This window comes from Macaca fascicularis, chromosome 3 (genome assembly GCF_037993035.2).
Source record: "Macaca fascicularis isolate 582-1 chromosome 3, T2T-MFA8v1.1".
Taxonomy (NCBI): domain Eukaryota; kingdom Metazoa; phylum Chordata; class Mammalia; order Primates; family Cercopithecidae; genus Macaca; species Macaca fascicularis.
This window is the reverse complement of record NC_088377.1, coordinates 102,623,826-102,638,457: the sequence shown is the minus strand read 5'-3', so window position 1 is coordinate 102,638,457 and position 14,632 is coordinate 102,623,826. Positions and strand designations below refer to the sequence as shown.

The 14,632-nt window shown below is 39.0% G+C and overlaps 1 protein-coding gene across 3 annotated transcripts in view; it reads right to left on the bottom strand.

The window, feature by feature from the left end:
- The window catches only part of HIBADH (3-hydroxyisobutyrate dehydrogenase), a 141,407-nt gene that overhangs the window by 112,599 nt on the left and 14,176 nt on the right, over positions 1-14,632 (bottom strand). The gene's annotated exons all lie outside the window — the stretch shown is intronic.

The window sequence follows — 14,632 nt, the reverse complement described above, 5'->3', positions numbered from 1 at the left end:
CTCTAAAGACAATGCAGCATTTTAGAATCTACAATGAGATACATTCAACCTGTATATTTTGATACATAATGAGGATTTGCTACAAATAATTCTAAAAATCAAAAAATTTTCCATCAAATTACAAAGAAATGCTTAAGTTGCATGAAAACCTTTCCTACACCTTCATAAATATTGAGACTCTAGAAGAGACAACTATTTCCTGGCAAACAGTTGAAGTTTACTCAAGAAAAATAGAGCTCAGTGAAATAAGAAAAACAAGTTGTAGTAGTCATACTTCTCTATTCCTATACTATACCAAAAATATGTTACTTAGACGGCCCCATTTATTCATCCTACTCTAATAAACACAATGCAAAACAATGGCATACTTTCCTTCTATTCCAGCTCCATCCTTCTAGATTTTTCAAGGACATCAGTAAGCCATGAGGTCTAAGAGTTAATTCCAGACTTCCTCTTAGGAATTGAGTTCTCTCTCACTGAAGGAAATTAAATTCCATCTACATAACTCCTTTAGAGGGGCCCTGAAGGGCACCAACAATTAGTTCACAGGTCAAGGGTGTTTCACACCTCCAAGTTTCCTAATCCCATGAACTGGCAGTGCCAATTCAGGCACTTGCCAAGTGCATGGGGTGGCCAATCAGCCCCCTGCATCTCTAGCATCTGCTTCTTGAGATGGTTGCATTGCCAGAATACTGTTAACCCCTCAATTATACAGGAAAGTAGTGTCAAAGCTCACAGGCCCAGAAAAAACACACAACAGTAGTGATAGCTGGAAATGTCACCACTGTACTGGCCACAACTGCTCTAAATCTAATAACACACAGTCTCTCTCTCTCTATATATATATATATATGTAGATATATAGACATACAGATATACATGTATATATGGTATATCCTAACAGTCTCTAATTTGTACTACAAAGGCATGTTTATTAGACAGATAAACAGACATTCAAATAATCTCACCATCCATGTGATGACTTCAAGACCCTGAAATAACTGACTGACAAATCTGGCCACAACTCAAAAGCTGGGAGGAAAAAAAAAAAAAATCAACCTTGTTGCCAGTCTGACATCAACTACAAAAGCCTTTAGAAGCCAAACTAATTAGAGTCCCTTCAATTACATTTGCTAATTGAATGGATAAGCAAAGCCAGCATGGATCAGTGAAAGGAACACTAATTTGGGAAGCCAGAGACCCGGGTTTAGTTGCAGCTCAGCCAAGAAGTCACGGGTGATTTTGTGTAAACTGTGTAACGTCTCCAGCTTCAGTTTCCAAATCTATAAAATAAAAACAGTGATTTGGATTATCTCTCAGCGTTCCCATCCCCAAAGTAAAAAGGAAACTTAGGCAGAGATACTTTTCATATTTAGTAATCTCAAGTTCTAAGAAGGTATAGTTCCCATGAAAAAGGGCTGAGGGGACTGGAAGCACGTGCAATGATTCAGCACAAATGCACAGCATTAGCAGGACTTTCACCGTGCAGGTTTTCAACACCTCCATAACCGGGGATGGTCACTGGCCTGGCTGATTCTGGGACATGGCTCTGCTCTGATTGTCAAGGCTGCCCCAGACAGATCTGCTAATTCCAACTGCCTCACACTTATACTATTATGAATTAAAACAATTCTACTCTTCTATTATCTCAATTTTGACTATAGGAAATTGGTTTCTGTGTATACCACAACACAGTCTTTAAGATTTCTTGCAGCCAACTTATCTGAATTTAACTTTATCTGTATGCCAGTATGCATCAACGGCGGGTGTGTAATATAAAGAGCAGAGGACTGAATAAATTAAAAATCTGCTAAAATAAATTAAAGATCTGTTTAATAAAAACAAAAATCTGCTTTGCTGCATGAGGAGGGGGGTGAAGAGCCAAGAGTAATCTGAAGGGACTACACCGTCTTTTTACATATCCATTGGGAGAAGACAACTGTTACCTAGTTGCTTTACATGAAGGGAAAAATCTTGCTGCCTCTTCTAGATAAAACAGTCACATAAGTCAAGTTCAGCACTGCTTCCAAGTAAACCAGATGGGTAACAGAAATTTACAAAGAAACAAGAAGAACTTGATCTTGTTAAACTTGCCACTCCTGTGTTTTTTAATCTTTAAAAGTACTATTTAAAAGTACTTTTTAAATACTTTAAAAGTAGAAAAGCACAATTACTTCAAAATTACACTACACTTGGAAAACTGACAAAAGTGCTTTGTGCCTACATCTTGAAACATTTGGTCAACAATGATGGAGCCCACTCAGCAAGAGGCTTTTAACGCTCTCATTTAACAAGACCTGAGTGGATGCCAGATTAGATCCCAAGAGATTTACTTAAGCAAACATGTTCAGCCTTACAACTCAGGAACAACAAAATGGTTTCCAAGTTTTTAAAGAGAAAACAAAAGAAAAGAGAATCTAATTAAGCCTAGTTCAATCAGAAAACTCACACAGAAGTGGTGCATACATCCCAGACTTTTGGCATAGATCAGGAGCATCTCCAAGGAAAATCCTAGACAATGAAAACAAAGCACAAGTCGCATGTCCTTGATGCTAAGGCCTAAGTTAAAAAGAAAAACCAGTATCTTCCGCAAAATAAAGGTGGGTCAGAAGGGGCAGTGCAGAATAGACTCAAACAGGAATGCTGCCAAATCACTTTACCGCCTAGCTTGGTTTTAATTTGTATCTTCATTCTTTCATTTAGAAATATGTCTCCGTATCACTTCTTGGCCTTTGGGCTATAATCAAGAATGAAAATATATCTATGACTCTCTTTCAACATATTCTGGACTCAATAATGCAGCCGAGACAGTGGTGTTTGAGGTGTGCTGGAGAATAAAGATTTTGGAGAAAAATGCTATAGCTACAATAACAACAGCAGCAGCAGTAATTAACAACAGCAGCAGCAATAATAGCAGTAGCAGCAGCAGTAGTGGTACTTTCTATGTGCCAGGTTATTTTGGGCTAAGAGAAAGATACTCTTATCCTCATTTTATATAAGAGTAAGAAATTTAAGCAGAGAAAGGTTAAGTCATCTGAAGTCACACAGCTATCAAATGGCAGAGCTGAGATTTGAGCCCAGACAGTTTAGTTCCAAGGTTTATGTTTTTAAATCACTACATTCACAATTTATTGATTCAAAATTTCTAAAATATGAAGATCTGATCATTATCAGTTACATTTTTTAAAAAGATGCTAAAAGTTGAAATGATGCATCTGTTTCCAACAGAAACACGAATATAATAAAGGGATAAGCTATGACAAACCCACAGCCAACATCATAATGAATGAGCAAAAGCTAGAAGTACTCCCCTTGAAAACCGGAACCAGACAAGGATGCCCTATCTCATCACTCCTATTCAATATGGTACTTAAAGTCCTGGCCACAGCAATCAGGCAAGAAATAAAAGGCATTCAAATACAAAGAGAGGAAGTCAACCTATCCCTGTTTGCAGACATGACCCTATATCTAGAAAACCCCATAATCTCAGTCCAAATGCCCTTTAAGCTGATAAACAACTTCAGCAAAGTCCCAAGACACAAAATCAATGTGCAAAAATAAGTAACATTCCTATATACCAATAATACTCAAGCCAAGAGCCAAATCAAGAACACAATCCTACTCACAATAGACACAAAAAGAATAAAATACAGGAATACAGCTAACAAGAGAGGTGAAAGATCTCTATATCAAGAATTACAGAACACTGCTCAAAGAAATCAGAGATGACACAAATGGAAAAACATTTCATGCTCATGGATAGGAATAATGAATTTTGTTAAAATGGCCATACTGCCCAAAGCAATTTATAGATTCAATGCTATTCCTATCAAACTACCAATGACTTTCTTCACAGAATTAGAAAAAAACTATTTTAAAATTTATATGGAACCAAAAAAGGAGCTCAAATAGTCAAGGCAATCCTAAGCAAAAAGAACAAAGCTGAAGGCATCATGTTACCTGACTTCAAACTCAAACTTTTCTACAGGGTTATAGTAACCAAAATAGCATGGAACAAAACAGGCACACAGACTAATGGAACAGAAAAGAGTTCCAGAAACAATGCTGCACACCTACACCCATCTGATCTTTGGCAAAGTCAACAAAAACAAGCAATAAGGGCTCCCTATTCAATAAATGGTGCTGGAATAACTGGCTAGCCATATGCAAAAACCTGACACTGGACCCCTCCTTACACCATACTCAAAATTCAACTCAAGATGGATTAAAGACTTAAATGTAAAACCTAAAGCTATAAAAACCCTGGAAGATAATCTAGGAAATACTGTTTCTAGACATAGGACCTGGAAAAGATTTCAAGACAAAGTTACCAAAAGCAATTGCAACAAAAACAAAAATTGATAAATGGGACCTAATTAAACTAAAGAGCTTCTTCTGCACAGCAAAAGAAACTATCAACAAAAAGTAAACAGACAACCTACAGAATGGGAGAAAATGTTTGCAAACTATGCGTCCCACAAAGGTCTACTACTCAGAATCTATAAGGAACTTAAATCAACAAGCAAAAATCAAACAACTGCATTAAAGAGTAGGCAAAGGACATGAACAGACACTTCTCAAAAAAAGACATACACATGGTCAACAAGCATATGAAAAAATGTGACCATACTAATCATTAGTGAAATGCAAATCAAAACCACAGTGAGATACAGTATCACACCAGTCAGAAAGGCTGTTATTAGAAAGTCAAAAAAACAACATGCTGGCAAGGTTGCAGAGAAAAGGGAACATTTATACACCACTGGTGGGAATGTAAATTAGATGAGTTATTGTGGAAGCAGTGTGGTGATTTCTCAAAGAACTCAAAGCAGAATTACCATTCAACCCAGCAATCCCATTATTCGGTACATACCCAAAGGAATATAAACAGTTCACCATAAAGACACATGCACCCGTATGTTCATCACAGCACTATTCACAATAGCAAAGACATGGAATCAACCTAAATGCCCATCAATGGTAGACTGAATAAAAAAAATGTGGTACATATACACCATGAAATACTATGCAGCCATAAAAAAGAATGAGATCATGGCCTTTGCAGCAACATAGATAGAGCTGGAGGCCATTATCCTAAGCAAACTAATCCAGGGAGAGAAACCAAATACCACATGTTCTCACTTATAAGTGGGAGTTGAACACTGAGTACATATGGACACAAAGGAAGGAACAACAGACACTTGGGACTACCTGAAGGTGGAGGGAGGGAGGAGGGTGAGGATCAAAAAACTACCTGCCAGGTACTATGCTTATTACCTGGGTGGCAAAATAATCTGTACACCAAACTCCTGTGACATGCAATTTACCTATATAACAAACCTGCACATTACCACTGAACCTAAAAGTTAAAAAACATCTTCAACTGCAAGCTTCCTGCGGGGCTTGGAGGCTGCCCTACAAACACACTCATTTTCTGAGTCCATCATTCTGCCCAACTTATTTTAATAAACGCTTATATAATAATAACTTCCCTCTGATGTTTTTAAATTTAAAAAAAGGGATAAGGCCGGGTGCGGTGGCTCACACCTGTAATCCCAGCACTTTGGGAGGCCGAGGCAGGCGGATCACCTGAGGTCAGGAGTTTGAGACTAGCCTGGCCAACATGGCGAAACCCCGTCTCTACTAAAAATACAAAAATCAGCCAGGTGTGGTGGCAAGCACCTATAATCCCAGCTACTTGGGAGGCTGAGGCGAGAGAATCGCTTGAACCTGGAAGGTGGCGGTTGCAGTGAGCCGAGATTATGCCACTGCACTCCAGCCTGGGTGACAGAGCGAGACTCCGTCTCAAAAAAAAAAAAAAAAAAGGGATAAGGAAATAGAAATGTCTACATATTTTATGAAAATGACCACAACAAGTTCAACCAATTATAAATGCCCTATCAGAATAGGTTAACACTTCAAGGCATAAACAAGCTATTAAGTAGTCATGTAAAACGTATTAAACATATCAAAGTTTTTATTGCCCTAATAATCCACATACAGTCATGCAAAAGAGATACGTTCTGAGAAATGCGTTGTGAGAAAAGAAAAACAACTTGGAGCAATCTGAGCTATGTGAGGTTTGCAAAATTTATCAGGCCCAGAGAGACGTGAGCATAGGACTTTGGTCACCACCACCTTCCGTGCCCAGTGGTAATTACTTAAAGGCATTTTTGTTCCTGACTAGCTGCCTCACTTATTATGGTCATGTTCCTGAAATCTGGAATACAAAGAACAGTGTACAGCCAATTAATAATTTATGTTAACGTAAACTCTTGCTAAACAACTTAGGAACTGCCTCTTCTTTTTTCCTTAAAAACTCACCTGGGGCCAGGTGCAGTGGCTCACACCTGTAATCCCAACACTTTGGGAGGCCAAGACGGGCTGATCACTTGAGCCCAGTGGTTCAAGCCCAGCCTGAGCAACAAAGCAAAACCCTGTCTCTACAAAAATACAAAAATTGGCTGGGCATAGTGGTACACGCCTGTGGTTCCAACTACTTGGGAGACAGGGCAGGAGGATCACTTAAGTCTGGGAGGTTGAGACTGCAGTGAGCTGTGATCCCACCACTGCATTCCAGCCTGGGTGACAGAGAGAGACCCTGTCTCAAAAGAAATGAACAAACAAAATCACTTGTAACATCTGGTAATCACATATATTCAAGGCAACTTGAATTTATGCTTCCAGGTGGACATTTTCCACCGTTTGGGCTTGAATAAACTCTATACCTAATCACAGTTTCTGAATCGTTATTTAAGGTTGACAGTTGTTAGGCTATTTCATGGTGTCGAACGTCAGAGAAAGCACTTACAGACCTTCATGGTATAGTGTATTGCTTCTAGGCTACAAACCTGTACAGCAACATTACTGTACTGAATACTGTAGGCAACTGTAACATAATGTAAGAATTTGTGTATTTAATGTATCTATACATACAAAAGGTACGGTAAAAATACTCTATTACAATCCTATATGCAGTCCATGACCAAAACATCCTCATGAGGTGCATGACTACAGTTTTACTAAAACTTGAAGAAAAGCCTCCAGGGTCATAATATTCTAAAACACTTCTTCACCTGGAACTGCAGGTGGCCATCTTGCACCTTGAAGGGAGAAAGGAGCCTAAGGGAGAAAAGCAGACTCAAGAGGCAAAGAGAAAAGAAAAGAATCTGGCTATATCTATGTCACTAAATTCAGCTCTGCCAGAGGTCAGACCACTCCCCAACTCTTCGAATACATGAAACAATAAATTCTCAGTTTTTGCTTTCAAAAAAAGAAAAGCACTTCTTCAAAACGACATCTGATTTTCCTCCCTGCAAATCTCTCACTGAAAGAACAGTTGACATTAGAAATCAACTAGCCAGCATTTCTGCAATCTTGGCAGGGTGTTGGGGGATGGGCTTGTTTTCTTTGACTCTCACTTCATCAGCTTGACTTGATATAGTAACACAGAAGGAGGAAATGGACACCCATCCTTAAAAATGTATGAGTCAACTCAAATATACCCTGAATTTTTTAACCTTTAAACCCTTCAGGGCACTATTGTGGCAAAAAGTTTCAAGGTTTCACACATACTTTTCCATCTCATCCCAAGTTGTGTCTTGGCCTTATAGCAGTAGAATGAAATTCATTTTTTCTTTTATCCAACATTTTAAAAAACTAAACATAGCTATGAAATAAGAATGTTGACATTTTAATATATCAGAACCTATCTAAATTAATATTACTTTTTAAAGTAGTGCTCTTAGGAAATCACACTTGTTCTGATGATGTCGCCACTGTTCCAAACATTCTCTAAGCTGCCAACATAAATCATTTATCAACAAATGCTTTCATTTTCTGTTGCCCTCAGGACCAAAGCTTTTTCACCCTTTACCTTTCTCACTTCATCTGAATTTCACATTGTCCTACCTTCCACTGCTGTTAAAATCAATACTCAAAGGACCTCTTAGAGTCAAGATGCTTAAGAGAACGAGAGATGTGAGGAAGAGAGGCAAGAAGATTCTGTCTTCCAGGCTTCCTGCCTCAGTGAACCACACACAGAATTTTTCCCACTGTGTATTGGGGGAGGAGTGGCAACTGTACACAAGAAGCTAAGTCTTTGCTATTCACTAATCTGGGAGGAGCACTGACCCAGAACCCACCTTCTTTCCTTCTTTACAACCAGTGACATATTGCAAGGAAGAAGAAAAAGGAAAACCCAGTAACTGAGTCTATGTCCTGGAACCCTCAAATTTTTATGCAGGAATCTTGGAGACCTTGTCCTTCATGACTTTCATTTCAGACTACAAAGATAATACAATCTTTGTTGGGTGAGTAAAGATTATATGCAATCTTTACTGTAATTAATCCTGTAATTCCCTATCAGAAATGAAATGACCCTTAGGAGTTGCTTATTTTTTTCTACCTCAAAAATTGCCTTAGCACTTAATTATAGTCAAATTACAATTTTAGTAGAAACTTCCTTGCAGTATTAGTTGGTCTTGCCACCTAAGGCATATCCAACACCTTGTCACATCCAACTCAACCTGTTTTATTCCCCAAGAGCATTAGGTAAACTACTAGACATATGGTAGTTACTCAAGCTATCTCTGATGACCTAAAGTAACAGTCTTCAGCAAAGACTGAGGCTCCACTTCTTGAGGAAATTGCTCCTTTGTCTTCATTCTTAATCTGGATAAATCCTATTTGTTATTTTGCTGTCTGCCTAAATATCTAGTCTTTAGAGAGAATTCCCCTAACCACCCTCTCACCTAATGTAACACAGATTTTTATTAAAAACTAATGTGACCTTTTACTTTTTCTTTAGACTTATCACAGTTTGGAATCACATATTTGTGTGATTTGACAATCTAACACCCCCTATTGGTCCCTAAAGGCAAGGACTGTGACTATCTTGTTCTGAGCTGTATTCCCAGTGCCTGGCACATAGAAAGTTCTCGAGAAACATCTGTTAAATTAGTGACTTAATGAAGGTCCTATCCCCCGTTTTGCTAAGGTAGTCTACAGTAGCCTTAACCCATAGTGATTAGAGCAATAAAAAGTAACTTTTCTTCACAGAAGAGAATATCTGATACTACCATTTGAATGGAGAACATGAGAAAAGGAACAGCTGTGTACAGCAGAGATGAAACTAAGGCATACAGAAACTAATTTATAGTTAACATTAACATACAGTGATTAATATGTGCCAAATGCTATTTTAAGCTCCATACATAATTAACTCACTTAATCCCTGTAACAACTCTATGAAAACAGTATGATTAATCTTCATACATGTGGAAACAAGGGTATAGAGACACTGAAAAACTTGCCCAAGATTGCACAGATACTAAGTGGTAAAAAAAAAAAGATTCAAAACCCACACATTTTGTAGATTCCCAATGTTTGCTGCATTAGTTTTCCATAGCTGCTGCAACAAGTTACCACAAGCACAGTCGCTTAAAACAGAAATTTACTCTCTCACAGCTCTGGAGGTCAAAAGTCTGAAATCAAGGTGTCAAGAGAGACACGCTCCCCACAAAGGCTCTAGGGGAGGATCCGTCTTTGCCTTTTCCAGCTTCTGATGGCTCCTGATATTCCTTGGTTGGCAGCAGCGAAACTCTAATGTCTGCTTCCATCTTCACATGGCCTTCCCCTCTGTGTCTCTGTGTCTTCTTTTCTGTCTCTGGTAAGGACACCTGTCATTAGCTTTAGGGTCCACCCTAAATCCAGGATGATCTCTCTTAACTTACCTAGATCGTCAAAGACCCTGCTTCCAAAAACGTCACATTCACAGGTACTAGGAGTTAGAACTTGAATATATCTTTTTTAATAGCTTCACTGACATATCATTTGCATACAATTCACCCATTTAAAGTGTACCAAAGGCCCTGTTAACATATTCACAGACATATGCAACCATGACGACAATCAATTTCAGAAACTTTTCAAGAAGAAACCTGGCCGGGCCTGGTGGCTCACGCCTGTAATCCCAGCACTTTGGGAGGCCGAGGTGGGCAGATCACGAGGGTCAAGAGATCGAGACCATCCTGGCCAACATGGTGAAACCCCGTCTCTACTAAAAATACAAAAAAATTGGCCAGGTACGGTGGCTCACACCTATAATCTCAGCACTTTGGGAGGCCAAGGTGGGTGGATCACCTGAGGTCGAGTTCGAGACCAGCCTAGCCAGTATGGTGAAACCCCATCTCTACTAAAAATACAAAAATTAGACGGGTGTGGTGACATGTGTCTGTAATCCTAGCTACTCAGGAGTCTAAGACAGGAGAATTGCTTGAACCCGGGAGGCAGAGGTTGCAGTGAGCCAAGATTGCGCCACCGCACTCCAGCCTGGGCAACAGAGCAAGACGCCATCTCAAAAAAAAAAAAAAAAATTAGCTGGGCGTGGTGGGGCGTGCCTGTAGTCACAGCTACTCGGGAGGCTGAGGCAGGAGAATCACTTAAACCCGGGAGGCGGAGGTTGCAGTAGGCTGAGATCGCACCACTGCACTCCAGTCTGGTGAGAGTGAGACTCCATTTCAAAAAAAACAAAGAACAAGAAGCCTTATAGGCATTAGCTATCATGCCTCTATGCCCAACTTTCCCTCTTCCCCAGTGCTAAACAACCACTAATCTACTTTGTGTCTCTATACAGACTTCCTTATTCTGGACTTTCCTGGGAAGTCTATAGTATGTGGTCTTTTATGACTGGCTTCCTTCACGCAACATGTTTTCAAGGTTCATCAATGTTGCAGCAAATATTAGTACTTCATTTCTTTTTATTACTGAATAATCATCCATTGTATGGATATAACACATTTTGTTTGGACATTCTATCCACTGATAGATTTTTGGGTTGTTTCCACTTTTTCGTGATTATGAATAATGTTGCTGAATACACATTTCCATGTGGATACAAATTTCTCATTTCTCTTGAGTATATAGCTAGGTGTGAAATTCCTGGGTCATGGCATAATTCTAATACTTAATTGTTTGAGGAACTCCCAAACTCTTTCCCAAAGTGGCTGTACCATTTTACATTTCCACTAGCAGTACATGAGGGCTCCAATTTTTCTACAACCTCACAAACACATTTTGCTATCTAACTTTTTAATCTAGATTCTAGTGGGTGTGTCTCATGGTTTTAATTACTTTTTTTTTTTTTTTTGAGACAGACTCTTACTCTGTCACCCAGGCTGGAGTGCAGTGGTGGCAATGTTGGCTCACTGCAACGTCCACCTCCTGGGTTCAAGCAATTCTCCCACCTCAGCCTCCTGAGTAGGTGGGATTATAGATGCGCACCATCACGCTTGGCTAATTTTTTTTGTATTTTTAGTAGAGACGGGGTTTCACCATGTTGGCCAGGCTGGTCTTGAACTCCTGACCTCAAGTATCCACCTGCCTCGGCCTCCCAAAGTGTTGGGATTACAGGCGTGAGCCACCTCACCCAGCTGTTCTGATTACGTTTCTATGATGCCTAATGATGTTGAGCATCTTTTCACGTGTTTACTGGCCATTCATATATCTTCCTGGGAGAAATGTCTATTCAAATCCTTTGCCTATTTAATTGAGTTACTTGTCTTATGTTTCCGTTGTAAGACTTCTTCATATATTATAGATACAAATTCCTTTATCAGATACATGATTTGCAAATATTTTATCACATTCTGTGAATTGTTTTTCACTTTCTTGATGATGTTCTTTGGAGAACAAGTTTTTAATTTTGATAAAGTCCAATTTACCTATTTGTAATTTTGTTGCTCATGCTCTTGATGTCATATCTAAGAATCCTTCGCCAAATCCAAAGTCATAAAGATTTACCTCTGTGTTTTCTCCTAACAATTTTATAGGACGTCATTGGGGGTTGGGGAGGTGGGCCACCATTCAACCCACTAAACAACCCATACAATAGATAATTATTAGTAAATTCTAACTCCATGGGTACAGAACCACACAAGAGAAGGGGCAAGGGAGACAAATCATCAGTGGCTTGACTGATCTAGGCACTTTATTTTCCAGCAATCTAGTTTATAAATAGGTTAACAGGTAGCTACATTTCAGAATCATCAACAGAGATGTCACACACACACACACACACACTCAAAAACGTCTTTCACGTTAAATTTCACTAATTAGTGACTATACATCACGTAATTAAAAGAACCAAAACTCCAAAGTCAAAGACCTTTGTTTAGACACTGGCTCTTGCTATTCATTCACTGCACAGTGGTAACTCTTCCTCTGAGAGGTATCCATTCCAAGACTCGCAGTGGATGTCTGAAACCACGGACAGTACCAAATCCTATAACATAGTCTATATGTTTATAGAACATAGTCTATATGTTTCACTTCATGTTCTATATGTTTATAGAACATAGTCTATATAAATATACAGACTATGTTTTCCTTTTTTTTTTTTTCCTTTTTAAGGCAAGGTCTCACTCCATCACCGAGGCTGCAGCGCACAGCTCACTGCAGCCTCAACCTCCTAGGCTCAAGTAATCCTCCCACCTCAGCCTCCCAAGTAGCTGGGACTACAGGCACACACAACCACGCTCAGCTAATTTTTTTTTTTTTTTTTTTTTTCTGAGACAGAGTCTCCCTCCGTCATCCAGGCTGGACCAGAGTGGTGCAATCTCGGCTCATTGCAACCTCCGCCTCCCGGGCTCAAGTGATTCTCATGTCTCAGTCTCCCAAGTAACTGAAATCACAGGCACATGCCACCACGCCTGGCTAATTTTTGTATTTTTAGTAGAGACGGGGTTTTGCCACATTGACCAGGCTGGTCTTGAACTCCTGGCCTCAAGTGATCCGCCTGTCTTGGCCTCCCAAAATGTTGGGATTAGAGGCGTGAGACACAGCGCCCAGCCAGTTTTTCTTTAAATATACACTTCTATGATAAAGTTTTAATCTACAAATTAGTCACAGTAAGAAATTAACAACAATAAAATAGAACAATTATAACGATATGCAAGCATCACTACTCCTGCACTTTGGACCATTATGAAATAAAATAAGGATTACCTGAAAATAAGCACGCAATATCACAACAGCCAATCACTGAGGCGGCTACTAAGCGGCTGATGGGCCAGAGAGTGTCTACAGCATGGAGACACTGGACAAAGGGATGATTCACATCCAGGGTGGGCAGAGCAGGACAGCACAAGATTTCATCATGCTACTCAGAACGGCATGCAATTTAAAACTTATAAATTGTTTATTTCTTGAATTTTGTACTTAACATTTTCAGACCACATTTGACTATAGGTAACTGAAATTGTAGAAAGTGAAACTACAGATAATAAGAACCACTGTATAACGTTAGGGATATTATTTAGCTTCTCCAAGCATCAATTTCTTGATAACACTTCTGTTGCAAAGACAAAATGAGATAATATACACAAAATATTTAGCAAAAGACCTGACACATAGTAGGTGCTCACTAAATACTGTATTAGATTCTTTTCTCTGCCTTTCAAAATATCTGTCAAAATATATCTATTTCAAAATAAATATCTATTTCAAAAATATCTATTTGAAAATAAATATCTCATTCACACAGGGTGAATCACCATCTCTGAAGATGGTAAAAGGCCACCTTTCCCAGATTCTCTTATTCTTAAGGTAGGCTTCCTTCATACCTACCTAAAATTAGCAACACAAAAGAAATAATAAACTTGTTGGGAAATAGAGGTAGGCCTGGTAACTTCAGAGTATGAGGTAATTCAGGTAGGGCATCAGAAAGCTCTAGAATTCTGGGAAAACACAGGAGAGATTCACAAAGCAGTGACGATCATTACAGATGTTCCACAGACAAGCTGGAAGTGCTACAGGGATAGAGGGAAAGTACTTGTGTTGGTAACAATTTAAAAGGTCACAAGTTTCTGCTTTGCCGGTCTAGGGTAATAGTCTCCATTCAATTCCTATTCCACTCTTTGGTCAAATTTTGTATTTAATTGAAGATATTTCCTCTGTTTAGAGATGAAGTACCCTTGTTACTCTTACTAACAGATAAACCACTGTAAAACGGCAATACCAAATAGATGTGTTATCCCAGAAAATAATAACCATCTCCTCAAAATAACTACTAATTGGTTCATCTCAGACTGAATATCAACTTGAAATGCTCACCATCTCTGAAGATGGTAAAAGGCCACCTTTCCCAGATTCTCTACTATACAACTGATCAAATTTCTCCAACAAGGCTACTAAGTCCCTACATTAATTAAGCCCATAAGCCTGCTGTACTGGGAGTATAGTATCCGTATTCAGCGACTGAACAGGCAGAAGCAGCCACAACACTACGCTGAAAAGTTCCAAAGTCATACTTCCACCCTAACACTACACTGCTGCAATTTCCATATGGCACAAAAACCACGGAAAGGGAAAAGATTCAGATATCTAGTTGTGAAAATGGCCTCTAAGTTACCTAAAGCTGTTCTGTATCTAGGTATAGCATTTATCAGTATTTATTTTCAAGTCTATTATCTAGAAGTTGACTAATTTTTTTCTCTCACCTTTTTCTCAGGAATTTTTTAGTATTCTCTGTTTTGGGGTCACATACTATCCTCAGTTACCACTCTACAACTTGACCAAGAAGGATTTCCTCATATCTAGAAAAAACAAACTCTATATTCAGATACTGATACAT